General features: G+C 31.6%; 1 protein-coding gene across 1 annotated transcript in view; it reads left to right on the top strand.

Annotated features, from left to right (window-relative positions):
• The window catches only part of LOC126777850 (solute carrier family 12 member 9), a 272805-nt gene that overhangs the window by 171654 nt on the left and 82919 nt on the right, over positions 1-18232 (top strand). The gene's annotated exons all lie outside the window — the stretch shown is intronic.

The raw sequence follows: 18232 nt of genomic DNA, 5'->3' as shown, positions 1-18232 counted from the left end.
GGTAATTTGTTATAAATCTGCGCACCTTCGAAGGTAATCATTTTTTTAGTAGTTTGTTCGAGTCTTCGGGAGTACCGACCAACTAGCTCGGCGACAACTTCGTTTTGTTACTTCGTGTTTAAATGTGAATGATAAGTCAGTATGGAGAAAATTTTTTTAGTAGTTTGTGTATTAATATGCAGATATTGTAAATATGTAATTGTTTAATATTCATAATTTTAGTGTTTGTATAAATTTTTGTAGTAGGTGTTAAATATGGGTATCCAAAAATTTCGTTGTGTTTCATCGTTTAACCATCATAATAGCTTAATGATGATTAAATACCTTTTCTAAAGTTTTTAAATCTCAACCACTTCTACTTTCTACATGTGATTTCAACCTTTGTAATATGACATTGCTTGAAACAATTTATATTCTATACTTGGAATATTTTTACCTGAATTATCTGTCAGATTAGACAAGCTTGATGACTTCTCACAAGGAGGATGACACCAGGTCGTATATGGATGCATCCTTGGTTTTATATTTTAAATAGCTCAATTTGAACAAAAATACAAAATATACAGTCTGTGATAGCAAGTATAGTACATTAGTATTGCGTATTGATTCGAAATCATAAAAATAATGGTATGAAATTTAACACAACTTAAACGAATACAAAACGTGACACGAATTATTGTTAGCTTTTAGAATGATGTTCAATCGCCTCGCTTTCGCATCGCTACACGTCATTATAAGCCTTATATCTACACTTATGAAGTCAAATGTTTATTTATATTTGATAAGCTATTATTTACTGTATTGATATGCTTAGTATGATTTATTATCTGAATAATTGAAATTATATTGTCGATCTGTAGCTTAGCTGCGTTTTTACGCCAATTTTATACTTTTTTTTAAATAATATACAAATTATGACTAGAAACCCTTAGATTTTACATCTTTACTAATGACTAAAGTGATTGTTTTTTTGCGTTAAATAAGCCAATCTATGTAATACTATCACGCTATCCTTGGAGCAGTATCGTTTCACGCGGATGAAAGTGCGAGATGAAGTTTATTTTATGCAAAAAAAATAATTTTTGAATTGCATGAATTTACATACATTATTGAAAAACTTTAAAGTTATGAGCGGAATTGTTAGCATATCACGTTTGAAGTATGTACATACATATTATAATATTTATTATGTCTTGACATTTAGTATGAGTCAGTGTGTGTATTAAATGGCATTTATCTAAACCAGAAACTTTGTTCACTTGAACTTTGGGCCATAACTTCCCCCAATATTATTTTCTGTACACGATAAAAGTCAACAGGATTCCTAGGGGTTATATATATAATATATAGGGTTAGCTGTCGTGACGTTCAATTATTACGTAATGCGAATAAGCCTTGCAAACAATTAAATATTTTTAGACCAATAATTATAACCAATACATTAATAATCCGAAGTGACTGGGCAACGTGATGTAATACCATACTTCTTTGTTCACGATACGATACTTGTTTCAATTTTATAATACGTACTATTTATAAAAAACTTAGACAGCGCGATTTAGGATCTCCAAAAATTAATCAACGCCATCTAGTGACATATAATAAGAACTACTTTTAGCAATAATATAGTGTGGTTAAAACGAACAGTTATCAGGATTCTCGATGCGACGGAACTTTCCTGCCTTTCAAATCTCAATTAAACAATGAACTATTGATGATTTTCAGTTGTTAACAATGTTAACCATCGCTTACATCGCCAATGCACCACCAACCTTGAGAACTAAGATGTTATGTCCCTTGTGCCTGTAATTACACTGGCTCACTCACCCCTCAAACCGGAGCACAACAATATCAAGTACTGCTGTTTGGCGGTAGAATATCTCTGATGAGTGGGTGGTACCTACCCAGACGAGCTTGCACCAAGCTCTACCACCAGTAACATTAAATAATTATTAACGCTAAACCTGATTATGGAATAGTCTAGAATTCTCACAGGTTTTATGTCAAAAATATTCAATGCTATTAAGCACCACATATATGGGGGTTCTCACTATATTATAAGTGTTATGTACACTCATTTTTATAATATATAAAATAAAAATAAAAAAACAAATTACATATTACAAATTTAAAGCAAAAACACGCCGTCTAAGAGATTGTCCTGTGGCATTGTATGTATGTATATATACATGTGTGTATATATTTATAAGTGTATTTAAATATTCAAGCCTAAGTCGTAAAATCGCTTCAAGCGATCGAAATCACTAAGCGCGTCAAGGCTACAGAAATCATCTATTTTCCGTGTTCAGACAAAACAGTTTTTTTTTTTTTAGATTTAGCGTGACGTATGTCCTAACAAACCTAACAATGGAAACACATACCAAGTAGTTCTGACTCATCGACCAATTTTATCGAACTAATAACGACTTAGATGGTCGAATTCATTCGAGGAAGCGTTTTTACAAGCGATCGCGTTATCTAGGTATCGAATACTTTTAATAATTTTATTCTACATAGTTTTAATTGAAATAACGCATCGTGAAGTTTATAATATTTGTTTATTCAACATAAAATCTTACGTTCCAAGTTGTTACTGCAAAAAGTAAAGGAAGCTGTTTAATCAATATGTTAATAAGTTATTCATCGAGCCCGCGTATTAGCTTAAAAGCTTATTTAACGTAATGTTGAATAGCGTTGTTTTTTTAATGGATGTGATCAAAGGTGTATTATACCATTGCACTGGCCCACTCCCGGTTCCAGCAGGAATATAGCACAAAGGTTGGAAATCTTGTTACTACATTATTTATAACTAAAACTTTATTTCTTTTCAAAAATGTTAACTTTACTATTATCAAACGAATCAAAAATATAACAATAGATTTTTCAAAAGAAATGTCATTTCTATATAACAAAATCAATTTAAATTTAGAACTCTCAATAAATTTTTTACTGGTGGTAGGGCTTTGTGCAAGCTCGTCTGGGCAGGTACCACCCACTCATCAGATATTCTACCGCAAAACAGCAATAATTGATATTGTTGTGTTCCGGTTTGAAGGGTGAGTGAGCCAGTGTAATTACAGGCACAAGGGACATAAAATCTTAGTTCCCAAGGCTGGTGGCGCATTGGCTATAAGCGATGGTTGACATTTCTTACAATGCCAATGTCTAAGGGCGTTTGGTGACCACTTACCATCAGGTGGCTCTTATGCTCGTCCACCTTCCTATTCTATATAAAAAAAATGAAAATTTCACACTATTAATATTAAAAATCAGCAATAAATAAATATGAAAAGACATAATATTATTAAATAAAAACAGCTGATATTTTGTAACTTAGACCAAAACGAAGCGGTTAGTTATTTTAATGGCTGTTGATTGTTTTTACCATTAATGTAGCACGAGTCCAGTATTCGACTCCCGGGCGAGAAAAGAATTATTGTTCTAACCTTTCTTAGTAGGTGTCGATACAATTAGACATTTATGCTTCTTGTATTCAACGAATGGAATGATTTGATTTATTGTTATCGGAATTTGAGCTTTAACTTACTCAGAATAGAGTATGATCTTTGTTAGCAATTTAATTATTCTATTTTGTTGGGACGGAAGTAACTGTTTTGTTTCGATCTTAAACTATTAATACATTATATAAATATATAAAAGATTGCGTGTTTTTGTCCGTATGTTCATAACTGTGTGTTATTGTAGATACTTGTATTTAAATAATATAATATTATAAAATATTGGTAGTATGTTTCTATCAGATATTTTTCAAAAAGTTATATACAGAAGCTTAGTAACGTAGTAAGGAATGAACATGTAATATTCTTATAGCTGACATGGCCCAATGGTTGAACCTTCAAGATAGACTATATATTATCCTGTTAAAATAAAAAGCGGTTTTTTGGTGAGAACAATTTTTCAATGTGAGTAGAAGTAAAAACGGTCGAGCTGTAACGATAAGTATATCAACAACTTTTGTTCTGTATAATGATATTTTTGTAATAAAAATGATTTCCGAGTTCCATTTTTGAAATTTGTAGAATGATTTTCCTCTTGAGGAAAATCCTGATTATTATAAAGCATTAAAATTTAAAAAGCATTTAAATTTCGAACGAAAATATTCCTGTATGAATGCAAGATGATTATTATAAAGTGCTTTTTTTTTTTTTTAAATTTCGAAACAAAAGTTCCTGTATGAATGCAAGAAATTCTTTCAGATAATTTTGTGATACTGGCCAAAAAGTGTCAGTTAATCCGTCGATTCGTTTTAAAATTTATATATAATAAAAATATAGACATTTTGGATACTTGAATATGATTGCTAGTACATATCGTGTATTTTAAACTTTTTAAAAATATTTTCCGCACATTTCATGTTTCATTATATACATAAAAAGTATTCGAACAATGATCAACGCGCTGTATCGTTATAATAAAAAATTAGATCAAAATACTAAAAAAATGTCCTGTTAAGTTGTTTTATGAGTGTTATTTCCTTTATATAAACATAATTTAACTTATTGAAATAGATTAATAAGCATGTAAAGTTCCGCATATTAAATAGTTTTGTTGGCACCGAATCAATTTTATGTATTTACTGAATAAATAAACATTAATAAATGAGACGATTTCTTTTTAATACATAACGGAAGAAATACTATACCAATGTATATAAAACTCATACCAATACACGTAGCGCGATTCGGAGAAGATTTTAGTATATAATATTATTATGTAAGTAGATGAGATTTGCAGTTTCACCTTTATTTTTGACTATTGGCAAGAATTTCCCGTTGTATATAATCAAGTCGAAAAATCAAATCAACGTTTCCTTTATATAAAGAATTAACGTTATATAACAACATGGTCTGATACATACAATGTCCAACCCCATGCAATTTTATTAAAGCGTCGATGTCTTCCAAATAATTACGTTTGCTATGTAATAAAGTACGCAGATAAAACACGATAAGGGTCGAAACGTAAAGACTATCGCACTCACTAGACTATTCTTTCACGTTTGATAAATCACACTGTATAGTCCAACCCCGCCCGGCCGCACCCTGCTATAAACAAAAGCCTTCAACCAACCTATTTTCTTCGACATTTGCTTAGAACGGGGTGCGGTGCCATATAACTCTATTACCGCGACCCCATATCGCTTCGCATTATTAGACCGGCCCCAATAAGTCACAAAAACAACCGATAATAAAGGCAAGAAACGACCTTAAAGTAAAATAAACAGATGATCAGCAAATGAGGAACGTCATACCTGCAATAAAGGCGTGTATACAAACCCCGACGCGCCCTTTCACTAATGAGGACACTTTATGGGGCGCGCTAGCATTTAGGTTTATTGTGTGTGCGCGCGCACCCCATGCCGGACCTTTATAAGAAGTGACATTCCTTCTAAACGTTCAGTAGCACACGTGGTGTCGAGGGATACGGTTCGCTTGTGGACTCGCTCGGATGCGATAATACGCTTAATTTGTTTCGTTACGTTAAATGAGTGAATCAGCTCGCCTACGCCTGTTAATTAGACACTAACCTAGAATTTGAATTATCGCGTGGGCTATGAGTTTTAGGTTAACTAACATCGTTTGCTCGTGTTAATGGAGTTCAAATAAATTATTTTCATATTACGCGGACATCCCTCGGACGTTCAATTTCCTTCATAGTGTATTCCTGGTTGGGCATTTCAAAAACTTTTCCATTTATTCAGTGAATATCCAATAATCCTCGAAGCTTCATTCTTTTAAGAAAATTCAATAATTACGAATCCTTCTTGAAACTTATCCTAGTTATTTTAACTACGCATTCTGAACGCAATCTCTTTAATCCTTAATCCTTGGTGGATGAATTTCGAAGGGATAATTATGTCCGTACTTTATCCCTAAACGGGCAAGGCCTTTACGAGTCTTTGATGAAGGAATGCATAGCCAAGATTCGGAAGTTATTGCTGATTCTCCAAATCTTTTTAATAGGATACTTCAAGAAATTGGTAAGTTATTTCATTATAGCTAATTCAAAATTTTAGTTGGTTTATTCATAGTCAATTTCGCTTCTTTTTAAATATAATTGATATTATTAAACAATTAATATTCTGTACGAGATTATATAGACGATAAGAGCTTAGCGTTGGTACTCGTTGATTCTCGTACAGGATACATAAATTAAAGTGTACATTATGATTATATGTTTGTTTAATGAAGGATTTTCTTTCAAAAAAAAAATAATTACTGAGCTTAAGTCTGTTTTTCGTTCTACATTCCGAACCGGTGGTAACTTCATAATAAAATTCCTCAATCCTGTAAAATGACGATGAAAGTGTTTGTAAGAACATATATGAATAAAGAATATTTTAATTTTTTTGATTAAGAATTAACATCATTTCTGGTTGTAAGTGTTATATACGAGTAAGTGTATGTCGTCAACTCACGGCGAAGTTTGGTAACGTTGAGTTTCAAACAATTCAGAACAAACTTTTGCAATTAGGCTCAGCTTCGATCACTAATGTATGGAATATTCCAAAATTTGTAAAGAATTCCTTGAAATTCTCGTTCATTATTCACCACACCAACCTGTTAAAGTAACTTTGATGGGAATATTTCATGCAAATGTATAAAGGAAATTTATAAGCCGATTTGTATATTTTGCGTAAAATATTTTCAGGTAAAAAGATAAATAGTGCTTCAAGTTTTTAGTCGAATTTATATTTTATTCCAGAGGATTTATTTTCAAGTTCATTATCTCTTGGTAAATTATGAAACTAAATAAAATGAGTGAAGCAAATTGTAATTACTTTATATCGAGTTTTTTTAACATCAACATTCATCTCAAATCACGTATTTTACTGGTGGTAGGGCTTTGTGCAAGCTCGTCTGGGTAGGTACCACCCACTCATCAGATATTCTACCGCAAAACAGCAATACTTGATATTGTTGTGTTCCGGTTTGAAGGGTGAGTGAGCCAGTGTAATTACAGGCACAAGGGACATAAAATCTTAGTTCCCAAGGTTGGTGGCGCATTGGATATGTAAGCGATGGTTGACATTTCTTACAATGCCAATGTCTAAGAGCGTTGGTGACCACTTACCATCAGGTGGCCCATATGCTCGTCCGCCTTCCTTTTCTATAAAAAAAAAAAAAAAAAACGTACTAAATTAAATTTGAGCAACGTTTTTAGAGCGTTATATATCATTTTTGTTTTATTAATAACAAAGGAACATATATTCATAATTAACTTTATAAATGTACCGTGAGTTGACGACATACATTTGACTAAACTTTTTACATTAGGTTATGAATTGCTAAGACACTAAAATTTAGTGACAAATTAGAACACTAATTGTAGTGCTGGAAATGAATTTATTTAATGTATGAAACAAATCGAATAATGAAAAACTTGGATTTTAATTGGCGATCCATTAAATTTTCAAGTGATCGTCTGAAAATCTGTCAAGTGATATTTTTCCATATCGATGTGGGGGAATAATTCCAAACCTCAAAAAGATAAAAATAACCTTGGCCCAGCAGTGGAATAATGGCGGCCATAACTATTAATAACTCCTTTTATAGAAATGGTCGCTGCTATTGGTTCTAATTCATTGGTCTACTTCAGCAAATTAGTTTCAAAATTCAAATTGTCAAATGGGAATTGGATTTGAATATTCAAATCTCGTGCTGGTTTTGCGTATCATTAATTTAAAATAGAAAGCCCAGGGAACTTCTATATACTATCTGTCTGAATAACGTAAATCTATTTATAAGTGAACCGTTCAGAACTATATATCAAGGTTATAATGATGATTTTGCAGTATTAATTAAATATAGATTTTACCGAGAAAACTGACAAGAAACTATGTACTTACCAACTCTTTCTAGCAATATAATAACTTTAGTTAAACGCATTTTAGTTAAATGTACTATATATCCTTCATAAAAACCAACGAACCAGGATCTGGAACTTTAAGTTCCGTGGTATGTATACGTCATTTATAAGATATCATTTATAAATGACGTAAGGCAAAGATTTATTTTTAATATCAAATATCATGTACCTAATTCGCGAGATAGCGTTCAATTATCTCTAATTCATTTTTAGACATTTTTGTTCCCATTCCGCGATTTTTATTATTTATATAGTCTTTTATCGAACCTTATTTATCAATGTTATTCAAACATGATAATTATTGACATATTTATTGATAATGCCAAAGATAAACTTCTACATACAAATAGCATTATATTAAGTATTGCTGTTGTGCAGTAGAAGATCTAATACGTGGGTGGTACCTACCCAGACCAGCTTGCACAAAGCCCTATCATAAAATAAATTTAAAGGACATTCAAAGATATTCTTCCAAGGTGCAACGATTAGATAAATTGCCAATGGTAAAATCATATTTCCAACTTCAAAAGGGTCTTCACAATCAAAAGCATTTTCCTTGTCGGAAACTGAAATTGATCTTCTTTGTGGCAATACCCATTAGATCATTTTGGCGCGATATCAAAATAAATTCTTCCTCGTCTAATCTTAATATTCTGTCATATAATGATTATGGGATATAAATATTACAATACAAAATCTTGTGATCAATGTGCTATAAAGAAAAGCCGTTTTGGATCTTTGATGTTTATTCAATGTTTAATTAATATATAACGTTTCTTGTGTTGTGGATAGATGGTCTATCCACAACACAAGAAACCTAATCCTAATCCTAAATTAATGTTTGTGTTCATGTGCTCATTTTGTGTTTGGTATTGTGACGAAACATACATGTCGGATGAAAATCTGACACATGTGTATCCACTAACCTGAATCTTTCAGCATGGTGGAATAATTGGAGCTTACCGTATCTTCGCAAAAGAATTGAAAACTCAGAACTGGAACATTAATAAACTTATTATTTTTTCTTAATCATCATCATCTTCATCATTCTATTCTTGTCCACTGATGGACATAGGCATGCCCAATGGCACGCCACTGAGCTCGAGCTAAAATTTTTCTTAACAGTATTTTTTTTTAAGTTTTAATTACGTAAATTCTAATGGTGTGCTTCGTATTAGATTTTTTAATATTAATGATCACAAAATCATTAATAGATGTCGCTATAACTATAACAGCTATAAATCCTTGCACATTTACTTTTATTTCATTTGCTAGTTACAAATCGCTTCGTACCATAATAAAATTTATATCTTGGTCTATTTCGAATTTTATTACAAGGAATAACTGTTAGTTTTTTCAACGTTCAATCATCATTAGGGTTATGACTTTATGAGTAATTTTGATCGTACCATTAATAAAAGTGATATGTTAAAATTTGCATAACTTAAAAATTACAAACCATCAACTACAGTCTAACGTATTCTGATTATCAACGCAATAGCATTTCATCATAAAATATATATTATCGTTTTAAAAATGTCTGAATATTCTTTGTTCAACGTCACGGAGCATTTCAAGTGAAACTTTATCTCTTACGGTTTTATAGTCGTTAGCTGCACCGTCATTAGCTACAGTCTCACATATATTCCGATTGTGAATCAAAACCTTAATCTTTATAGAACGATCTTTATTCCCGCTATTGTAAAAGTATACTTTAGCTTCAAACTAAATGAAGAACTTAGCTACTTTCTATTATTATATTTTATTTACTATATTTTTATTGTCAAAATATATACCACAGTTTTGGGAGGCTTATCTAGCTTTCAGTTTGACAAATGACCAACTTTTTACGGTCAAAAAATTTCTTGTATATAATCGATGGATAATCGAAACCAGAATTTAAAAATAATAATATTACGTTTACTTACAGGACAACAGTATTCAATTAAGATATTAAGACTAATGTAGATAAGACCATTACTCTTGGAAGATAATACGTATTACTGATAAAAAGCATCACATTGAATTATTGGGTTTCATAGGTAAATAAGTGAGTGTTATTACAAGAATAAGGTATTTAACAACTTAGTTCTCATTGGCAATAATGTCTTACCTCCAGAGAGCCTATTTGCCAATCAACCTTCTTATTTTATTATCTAATAAAACTTTGCGAGCATGGTTTCGAATAATAAGAAAAAGTTTTCACACAAAAGCCGTCAGTTTTAATGATATTCAAATCGCGATAAAATCTAAACTTATTATATTGATCTTTTTAAATGGAGCAATGAAACCTTTACTTAACGGATCGGGTTTCCTTGAAAGGACGAAGCAAACATTGTTACCCGAAACAAATGTTTGTACACAATATTGATTTGACGAAACGACAAATTTACGAATTTTCTTATATTCGTCTTATATTACATGATTGTTTAAGATTACCAAATTAGAATTAAATTTATTCAAGTCTTAAATCCAAAATTCAAGGTTAATGCACTCAGACATATAATACGATACATATAAAAAGACATAATAAGACAGGTGAGACATATATTACAAGCAAATAAACCATTCAAACTATTTGTACTGCCAAACAGCAATACTTAGTATATATGTTCAGGTTTGAAGGGTTGAAGTTTTATCTCAGAAGCGGGACATCAATAGACTGTTATTTTTTACTATTCGTCGTTAATAGCTTTTTCTTCATAATCATCATCCTGTTCTCATCCACTGGTCTGCTTAATGACATGGCTGAGCTCGAGCTGAAATTTCTTAACAGTATTTTTTTTTTCAAGTTTTTAATACGTAAATTCATTATCATTAAAAGCTGATTCCTCAAGAGGTAAATCCTTAAAGTGAGGGAATCAGTGTAATTACAGACACATGATAACACCTTAGTTCTCAATTTCGGGGGCTATTAACGATGTTATAGATGGTTCGTATTTCATAAAGTGACAATATATATCAGCAATGGCGAACATTGCTATATGTCATACTATATTTTACTATAAACTAGCACTGAGGCTGTGAGGCTTAATAACACTTTTGAATCGTCTTTTCTCCTTAACAACGTCAATTATCTAGGAATGGGACATTTATTTTACTTTAATGCCTTCAGTAAGAACTCACTTCATTACTCACCCATAATAGTTTGAAAACCGACTCATGGTGATATACTATTTTGAAGTGTATTCTTGAAATTTTATAATAATTATGGTCAATATCGCTTATCACTTTCTGACATTTCACGACCGTTTTCTGCGTTGAGCTTCGATTTTGTTCTTACATAATCGCTAATATTTTCAATCTGACAAAACTAAGCTATATATGTTCTTATATAGGACAAGTTACTGACAAATAGTTTTTCTGTATTCAACTTCAGCGTCGACACTTTATTAAAACTAGTTCAAACTTCTCGGAGCCATCATCCAAACATATAATAAAAGTTTGCGGACGAAAACATAAACTTTTTTATGAAAAGATTAAACTTGGGGATTTATCGATAGGAAATGTTTTAATTCCTTTTTAAATATCATCTGTTTGTCTGTGCGTCACGCGATCGACAGGATGTACTTTAATGAACTGCACTCAATGTATCCAGGATATAAGCGTACAGTTCAATTTATTTCGTTAAATGATAATAGTCAAATATCTGTAACGCTATATACAAAACTGACAACTTCATCATAAAGAGTAAAACAGCTCGTACATGTCGTGTTTCCGGTTAACATGGAAAAGGAAATACAAATTTAACACGTGTGAAAATCTGTGACGTGTGTCGAGTAGCTGTAATACATCAATCTTCTGTTAAATAATATAACCAAGTGACCAACAGAATAAGTAAAATGTTAGCAAACGATTCTCATTTATTATTATTAAACTCCACTAGTAGTTCAAATCTTTCTCAAAGTTTCGAGAACGGTCTCCAAATCATTATATTTGAACAAACTTCTCCGTCTTACACTATCGTCTTCTCATCTTTCCCAATTCTCGATGTCAGTGATTGATTGTCAGCAGTTTACTATTGTTGTTCTAATCCACGTGTGAAAATATACGTACATTAAATAACACAATAAAATAAATAATTTCATATGTAAAGTCAACTATCTATTGTTATATTTATCATACTTATTATTTATTTCTTTCATGAATGTCTTATACCTTAGATATTAAATAACCCTCACCAACAGACTTTCTGTTTTCGTTTCTATAATATGATGCCACAGTTACTTTTAATTTCACTTATTAATAAATTTATATCTAATTTCAAAATACCCTTGGTTATATAAGATTAAGTAACATATACAGTAACAGCCTGTGAATGTCCCACTGCTGGGCTAAGGCCTCCTCTCCCTTTTTGAGGAGAAGGTTTGGAGCTTATTCCACTACGCTGCTTTAATGCGGGTTGGTGGAATACACATGTGGCAGGATTTCAGTGAAATAAGCACATGCAGGTTTCCTCACGATGTTTTCCTTCACTGTCAAACACGAGATAAATTATGACAACAAATTAAGCACATGAAAATTCAGTGGTGCTTACCCGGGCTTAACCACGATCATCGATTAAGATTCACGCGTCCTTACCACTAGACCGTCTGGGCTTAATTTACTATATATATAATAATAATATATAAATGATAAAAAGCGTGAAGTAAGTTGTAAATTTCCAAGAAAGATATACATCAACTTAATTGTTTTTTATTGACTCTGTAATAAAAAGGATGAAAAAGAGTAACGGAGTTTCTTGCCGGTTCTTCTCGGTAGAATCTATATCTCCGATAATAACTTTACATTTAATTCAACATTATAACACGACAATTCAAAAGTGACGGTCCTTATCGGAAACTTTCTCATTTAAACATTTTATTTCACAATTATATTTGTATATGATAAATGTAAAAGGAAATGTACATAACAGGCTTTGATCGTTCCATTTGTGACGTCTGATTGTCGGTATGGTCAATTCAACTGACGCGCTGACAGTGGCGAGTTCGATTTCCGCTCATGATATTTTCCGCATACGTTCGTCACTCTAGATATTCGGTTTCGGATGCACTTGTTTATTTAGGTAAGTGTCAGAATTTAAACCTAAATGGCTTATTGTTAAGGTCATTCCATTCTAATTTCTGAACCCTTGGACTATTGTGTTTTAAATAATTTGTGTGCAGCTTTATCGTTTATTTCCATATTCAGTTTATAAAAAATAGGAACGTCAGATATAATACCTTATGCAAGAATGTTATTATCATTATTGTATGTTACAAAACTAGAATATATCATATATAAATTCATCCCCATAACCACTAAAAGCAATTTGGTAACAATTCGTTGGTAATACAGTAAGGAATTAAATATTAATATGACAATTATATTAACATTTATACGACCGTTTTCTGCGCTACAGTAATTGTTTGACGTCATTGATTCATCTTTGATAATTAAGATTACGTAGATTAAAATGATACCGTCGTTTATGAAAAAGATCATGTCTAAAATTTATCCAAAACTAAAACAACAGCCTATGTGACCCACTGCTGGGTTTGCAGATTATTCCACCACGCTGCATGTCACTTAAATTCCTCATTTAATAAAACTGATCTTTAATAAATTGCTTGCAACTATTCCCACGATAAATTGGTTTCACTTAAGCTAAATTGCGATTTATCCATCCACAAATAAATTGCCGATTCAGGATAAAAGACGAGGATCCTTTAAGGTTTAAAGATATTACAAAAGCCTTTTATCTTTATATAATAAGAAAATATGTATAAATGATTTTAGGTTACAAATTGAATTTTTTGTATAGAATTTATGATGATAAATAAATTTGGTAGGGCTTTGAACGAGCCCATCTGTTTAGGTTAGTGGGTGATCCACTTATCACATATTCTATCACCATAATAATATTGTTGTGTTCCGGCTTAAAGGGTGAGTGGTTAGTCATTTCGCATAATATCTACCGATTATGTATAATCGCTTATTTATATCATTTTTTTGTATCAATTTTAAATAATAATGTCCTCCAGACCGATTTCGGCCACGACGGCCAATCTCAAGAGTGATTAGCCAACTGCGCAGGAGATATTATAGTGCACAAGTGTGCGCAAACACAGGTTAACTCTTTATTCCCTAACTCTAATAATCCGATGGGACGACAATCCGACACGACCGGAAAGAATTCAGGCACAAGACCAACGGCTTTACGTGCTTTCCGAGGCACGTAAATGTACACACTTCCAACCTCCAGACTCTGGCTGCTACTGAGAATTTTCTGGCAGAAAAACCCAATAACTTTTTATTGGCCCGACCTCGGAATTGAATCCAGGACCTCCGGGTCTGCGCCCTTACATCAAGCCACTAGACCAACGAGGCAGTATATCTATTTTAGCAATACAATATACGTAAATAATTTTAAAGCACCTTTTAAAAACAAACTAACTTCGTAGCTATTAAAACAATTCTTATATGGCTTGGGAATACTTGTCCAACATTACAGTAGGATTGTGAAAAATATCTCCCTTAGGGATAAACTAAATTGTATAAGCGTGTGTACGATATTTGAATTTAATTGGATTTAAGAGGCGTTCGAATTTAAACGATTCTCATTGGTTGCTCGCATTGCAAATAACCGTTTTCTAATTGGCTGTTTCATGTTGTTGTACGTTTTTCTGTTATGCTCTTAAAAATTATACACCAATAATTATCTGACATTATAATTAAATTTAACAAGCAATAATTACATTAATTACTTTAAATTAATAATAAATAATAACAAAAAAGAATTCAAACGACAAATAGTCTATACAAAACATAAACTTCGCGCCAAAAAATAAAATTCAGCGTGTGAGAGGCGTTCGCGCGCTCTTCTTTTTTTTTTTTTAAATATATTACGCCACAAATAACTGATACATTCAGTGTGAAGGTTGTTAAGAATATTTTATTATTTTTTAATAATAACATCATAATTATTCTTCTGTCTATAAATAAAAATGAACGTTTGTATGTTTATTGTTCGTCACCTATGCGTCAACCATTGTTCCAATTGTGATGAAACTTTAGTGAGTTGTATTGCAATTGAGAAAGTTACTGGCCACACACACATTTTTTTCTCTGTATTTGTCTTTCAATATAAACATTCTATGTGATCTTTTATTTTACCCGTAAAAAGCCGGGACAGGTAGCTTGTATGTAATATTCTTAAACGTCAAAACGTTTGTATATTCAAAGATCTACGTTTCTATCCATTGAGCTATCTCGGCTTTTTTTTTATATTATTTATCTTCTTGAGTTATTTTTGTATAATTATATCATTTAAAGAATTGTACGTAATTGACTATAAACATATTAATTAAATCTCAACAGAATAGGGATTAGTGAGCAGATAATTCTGGTATTCTTTTTTTAATCTTCTTACTAAATAAAAATATGTATGTTTGTCCTTTATGTGTTCCTAACGCATTCATTTGTGATGAAATGTTGTTCATTCGTTCTCCAACAAAAAAAAAATCGTATATTACTCCTTCAACACGAAAGTGCTACGTAGATGTATCTAAAACTGTTTTCATGTATATAATATTGAAATAAAAGTTAATGACGTCACACATACCTATTCCAAAACTAACTATTCTTGGCTTTTCTATTTCTGTGGAGGCCTGTTTTTAATCAAAAAATATCAAAGAGACCGCATTGGCAAGACTGTTGATTAGCGATTTTTACGCTGGCATTATAAGCCAGAGATCTTAATGATAATTCATTTGACGTTACGAATCGTATTTTATTTTGTCACAGATTAAAAAGTTCAAGTTAATATAAAGCAGTAGGCTAAACCGAATAATAAAATTATTTTAAAGTGAAATGCAAATTAATCTGCCTATTAAAAGACAACAAAAAAAAACAAAGTGTCAACCCAAGTTCAAAATCTACACTTACATACACAACTGCATTACTTGTGTTCTTATTTTAAACATTTTTTTTAAATTTGGTTTAAATATTGGCCTCAACTAACCAATAAGTCAACAATAAATACTACACGACCTAAAATGCTAAGAGTGCAAATTTCGCAAATATTCGACTCTCATTTCAAATCATACACATTTATGTTAATTTTTTGTGCCGTTTGCTTTTGTGCCGTGACCTTGGAGTATTGAATGAATAAGGTTTTTTCTTATTTCTCGAAGAATCGGAATCGGAATCGTAATCACGATTCAACCTAGATACGTTGCAAGTATTCTTAATCAATATGGCAGTAAAGCTATTGGTCCTAAGTCACCTTTCATTCTTAACTGTAACCTAAGTCTTCAGTCTTATATTTTCAGGGTTCCTACTTAGGGTTATTTTCATGTGCTTAATTTGTGATTATAATTCATCTCGTGCTTTACGGTGAAGGAAATATTCCACTAAACCGCATTGGAGCAGCGTGGTGGAATAAGCTCCAAACCTCCTCAAAAAGGTAGAAGAGGCCTTTAGCTCAGCAGTGGGATATGCACAGGCTGTTACGGTAGGGTTCCTACCATCGCCCCTAATGTCCTGTGACCGAGGAGAACAGTTACTAATAACCGTTAGCAACAACATATTAATATCCGCTACTGGTCCAAAGTCTCCCCTCTTTTTGAGAAAGGTTAAGCATATTTTACGATGCTACTCTGAAGTGAATTGGTGGACGCATATGTGACACTAACATGTTTCCTCATCTTGATTTCCTCTAACGATCATAAAGATCATACACCATGAAATCATTTTTTTTTTCTTATTTTAAATATTATGCAATGTAATATATCCGTTAATTTTTCCGATTTTTCCTAGAACGTTTTAAATATAAGTACATCAAGAAATAACTGATCCGTGGCAAGCTTTCGGCGTATAGATTCTTTGAGTTTCTGCCAAAATATTAATCTTATGGTCCAGAAATAAATTTAATGTAAGTTCGATCCATTCGCTTACATTGGTTGTGATCGGTCCAAGTCATAAAAGATGAACGACTTTTATGATATTGAGATAAAAATTTACAACCAATATATATATCACTTATATATTGTTTATTTTATTAAGAGTAATTATTGTTATATGTAACGTTATTATATATAATTCGTTGTGTCTTATAATATATTTATAAATTATTTATATATCTAAAACTTTATGGAGATTTAATCTTTATATTTATAAAAACATTTATAAATGCATTCATTCAATGTAATGATGTTAGTCAAAATCAAAATTTATTTTATTCAAGTTGACTAACAAGAATTTTTAAATCATTTTACAATATAATAATGTTAAGCTACAAGTTCGGTATTTAGATTTAAAACTAAGGTACTATTTTTTGTATGTAAAAGTCGCAGGTCCGATCTTGAACCCTTGGGCTATTGTCGTCCCCTTCTAACACAAGCTATACGCTTGATTAGAGAATAAAAGTAAAAAGCAATATTAGTAATTCCTTAAAAACAGGCATTGTTAGTATAATTTTAAATACATATATTTATTAAAAGATGCTAACGCTTGTGGTTCGTATTATATTATAACCGTGAATCGCGTTACGCCTGGCGTGTGTCCGTCACGTCAGCAGCGCATATCTTACAGATTAATGTCGATCGCTCGGTAAATGTTTATTAGAATATTTCAAATAAATCAATGATTTCATTATAATATAAAAATCAATGATACCTCATTCAAGTTTTCGATATGTGTGCCTAATGCGAGTTTTACTTATTCGATATTCGATTTGTATATAATGATAACAGCGCCATTAATAAAAATTCATTATAATCTATATAGCATCTTCAATTATTACCATGTCATAACGCAAAACTTTTATTTTTAATATAAATTAAGCAGGTGAACAGGAAAATGAGCCACCTGATGGTAAGTGGTCATTTTCGCCCATAGACATGGTGCCGTGTAAAATTTTAATCACTACTTACATCGCCAATGCGCCACAACCGTCTCAAACCGGATTACAACAAATCATTGCTGTTTGTCGGCAGAATATTTGAGTTGGTTGTACTTACCCAGATCCTAGAGACCTACAAAACCCTACCACGGAGAAAGCATTTTTTAAATATTTTATCATACCAATTATTAAATATTACATAGTATAATATAGTCATGTTCAACGTTGACCGTTGACCTGCTGAAATAAATTAAATGAAATCTGGCTAATTATGATATAGATTGTAGTACTAACTATATAAAAATAGTTCATTTATAAGTATATATTGCTATGTACTTGTATATGAGTGTTGTGTAACCAACTCATGCAATAAATAACCTAATTAATGTGTATAAAAGGAACGTAAAACTCGGATAGCTTATGGAATTTTCGGAGCTTGTAATGGAATTGAATTGAAAA

This window comes from Nymphalis io, chromosome 24 (genome assembly GCF_905147045.1).
Source record: "Nymphalis io chromosome 24, ilAglIoxx1.1, whole genome shotgun sequence".
Lineage (NCBI taxonomy): Eukaryota > Metazoa > Arthropoda > Insecta > Lepidoptera > Nymphalidae > Nymphalis > Nymphalis io.
This window is presented reverse-complemented; position numbering and strand designations above follow the sequence as displayed.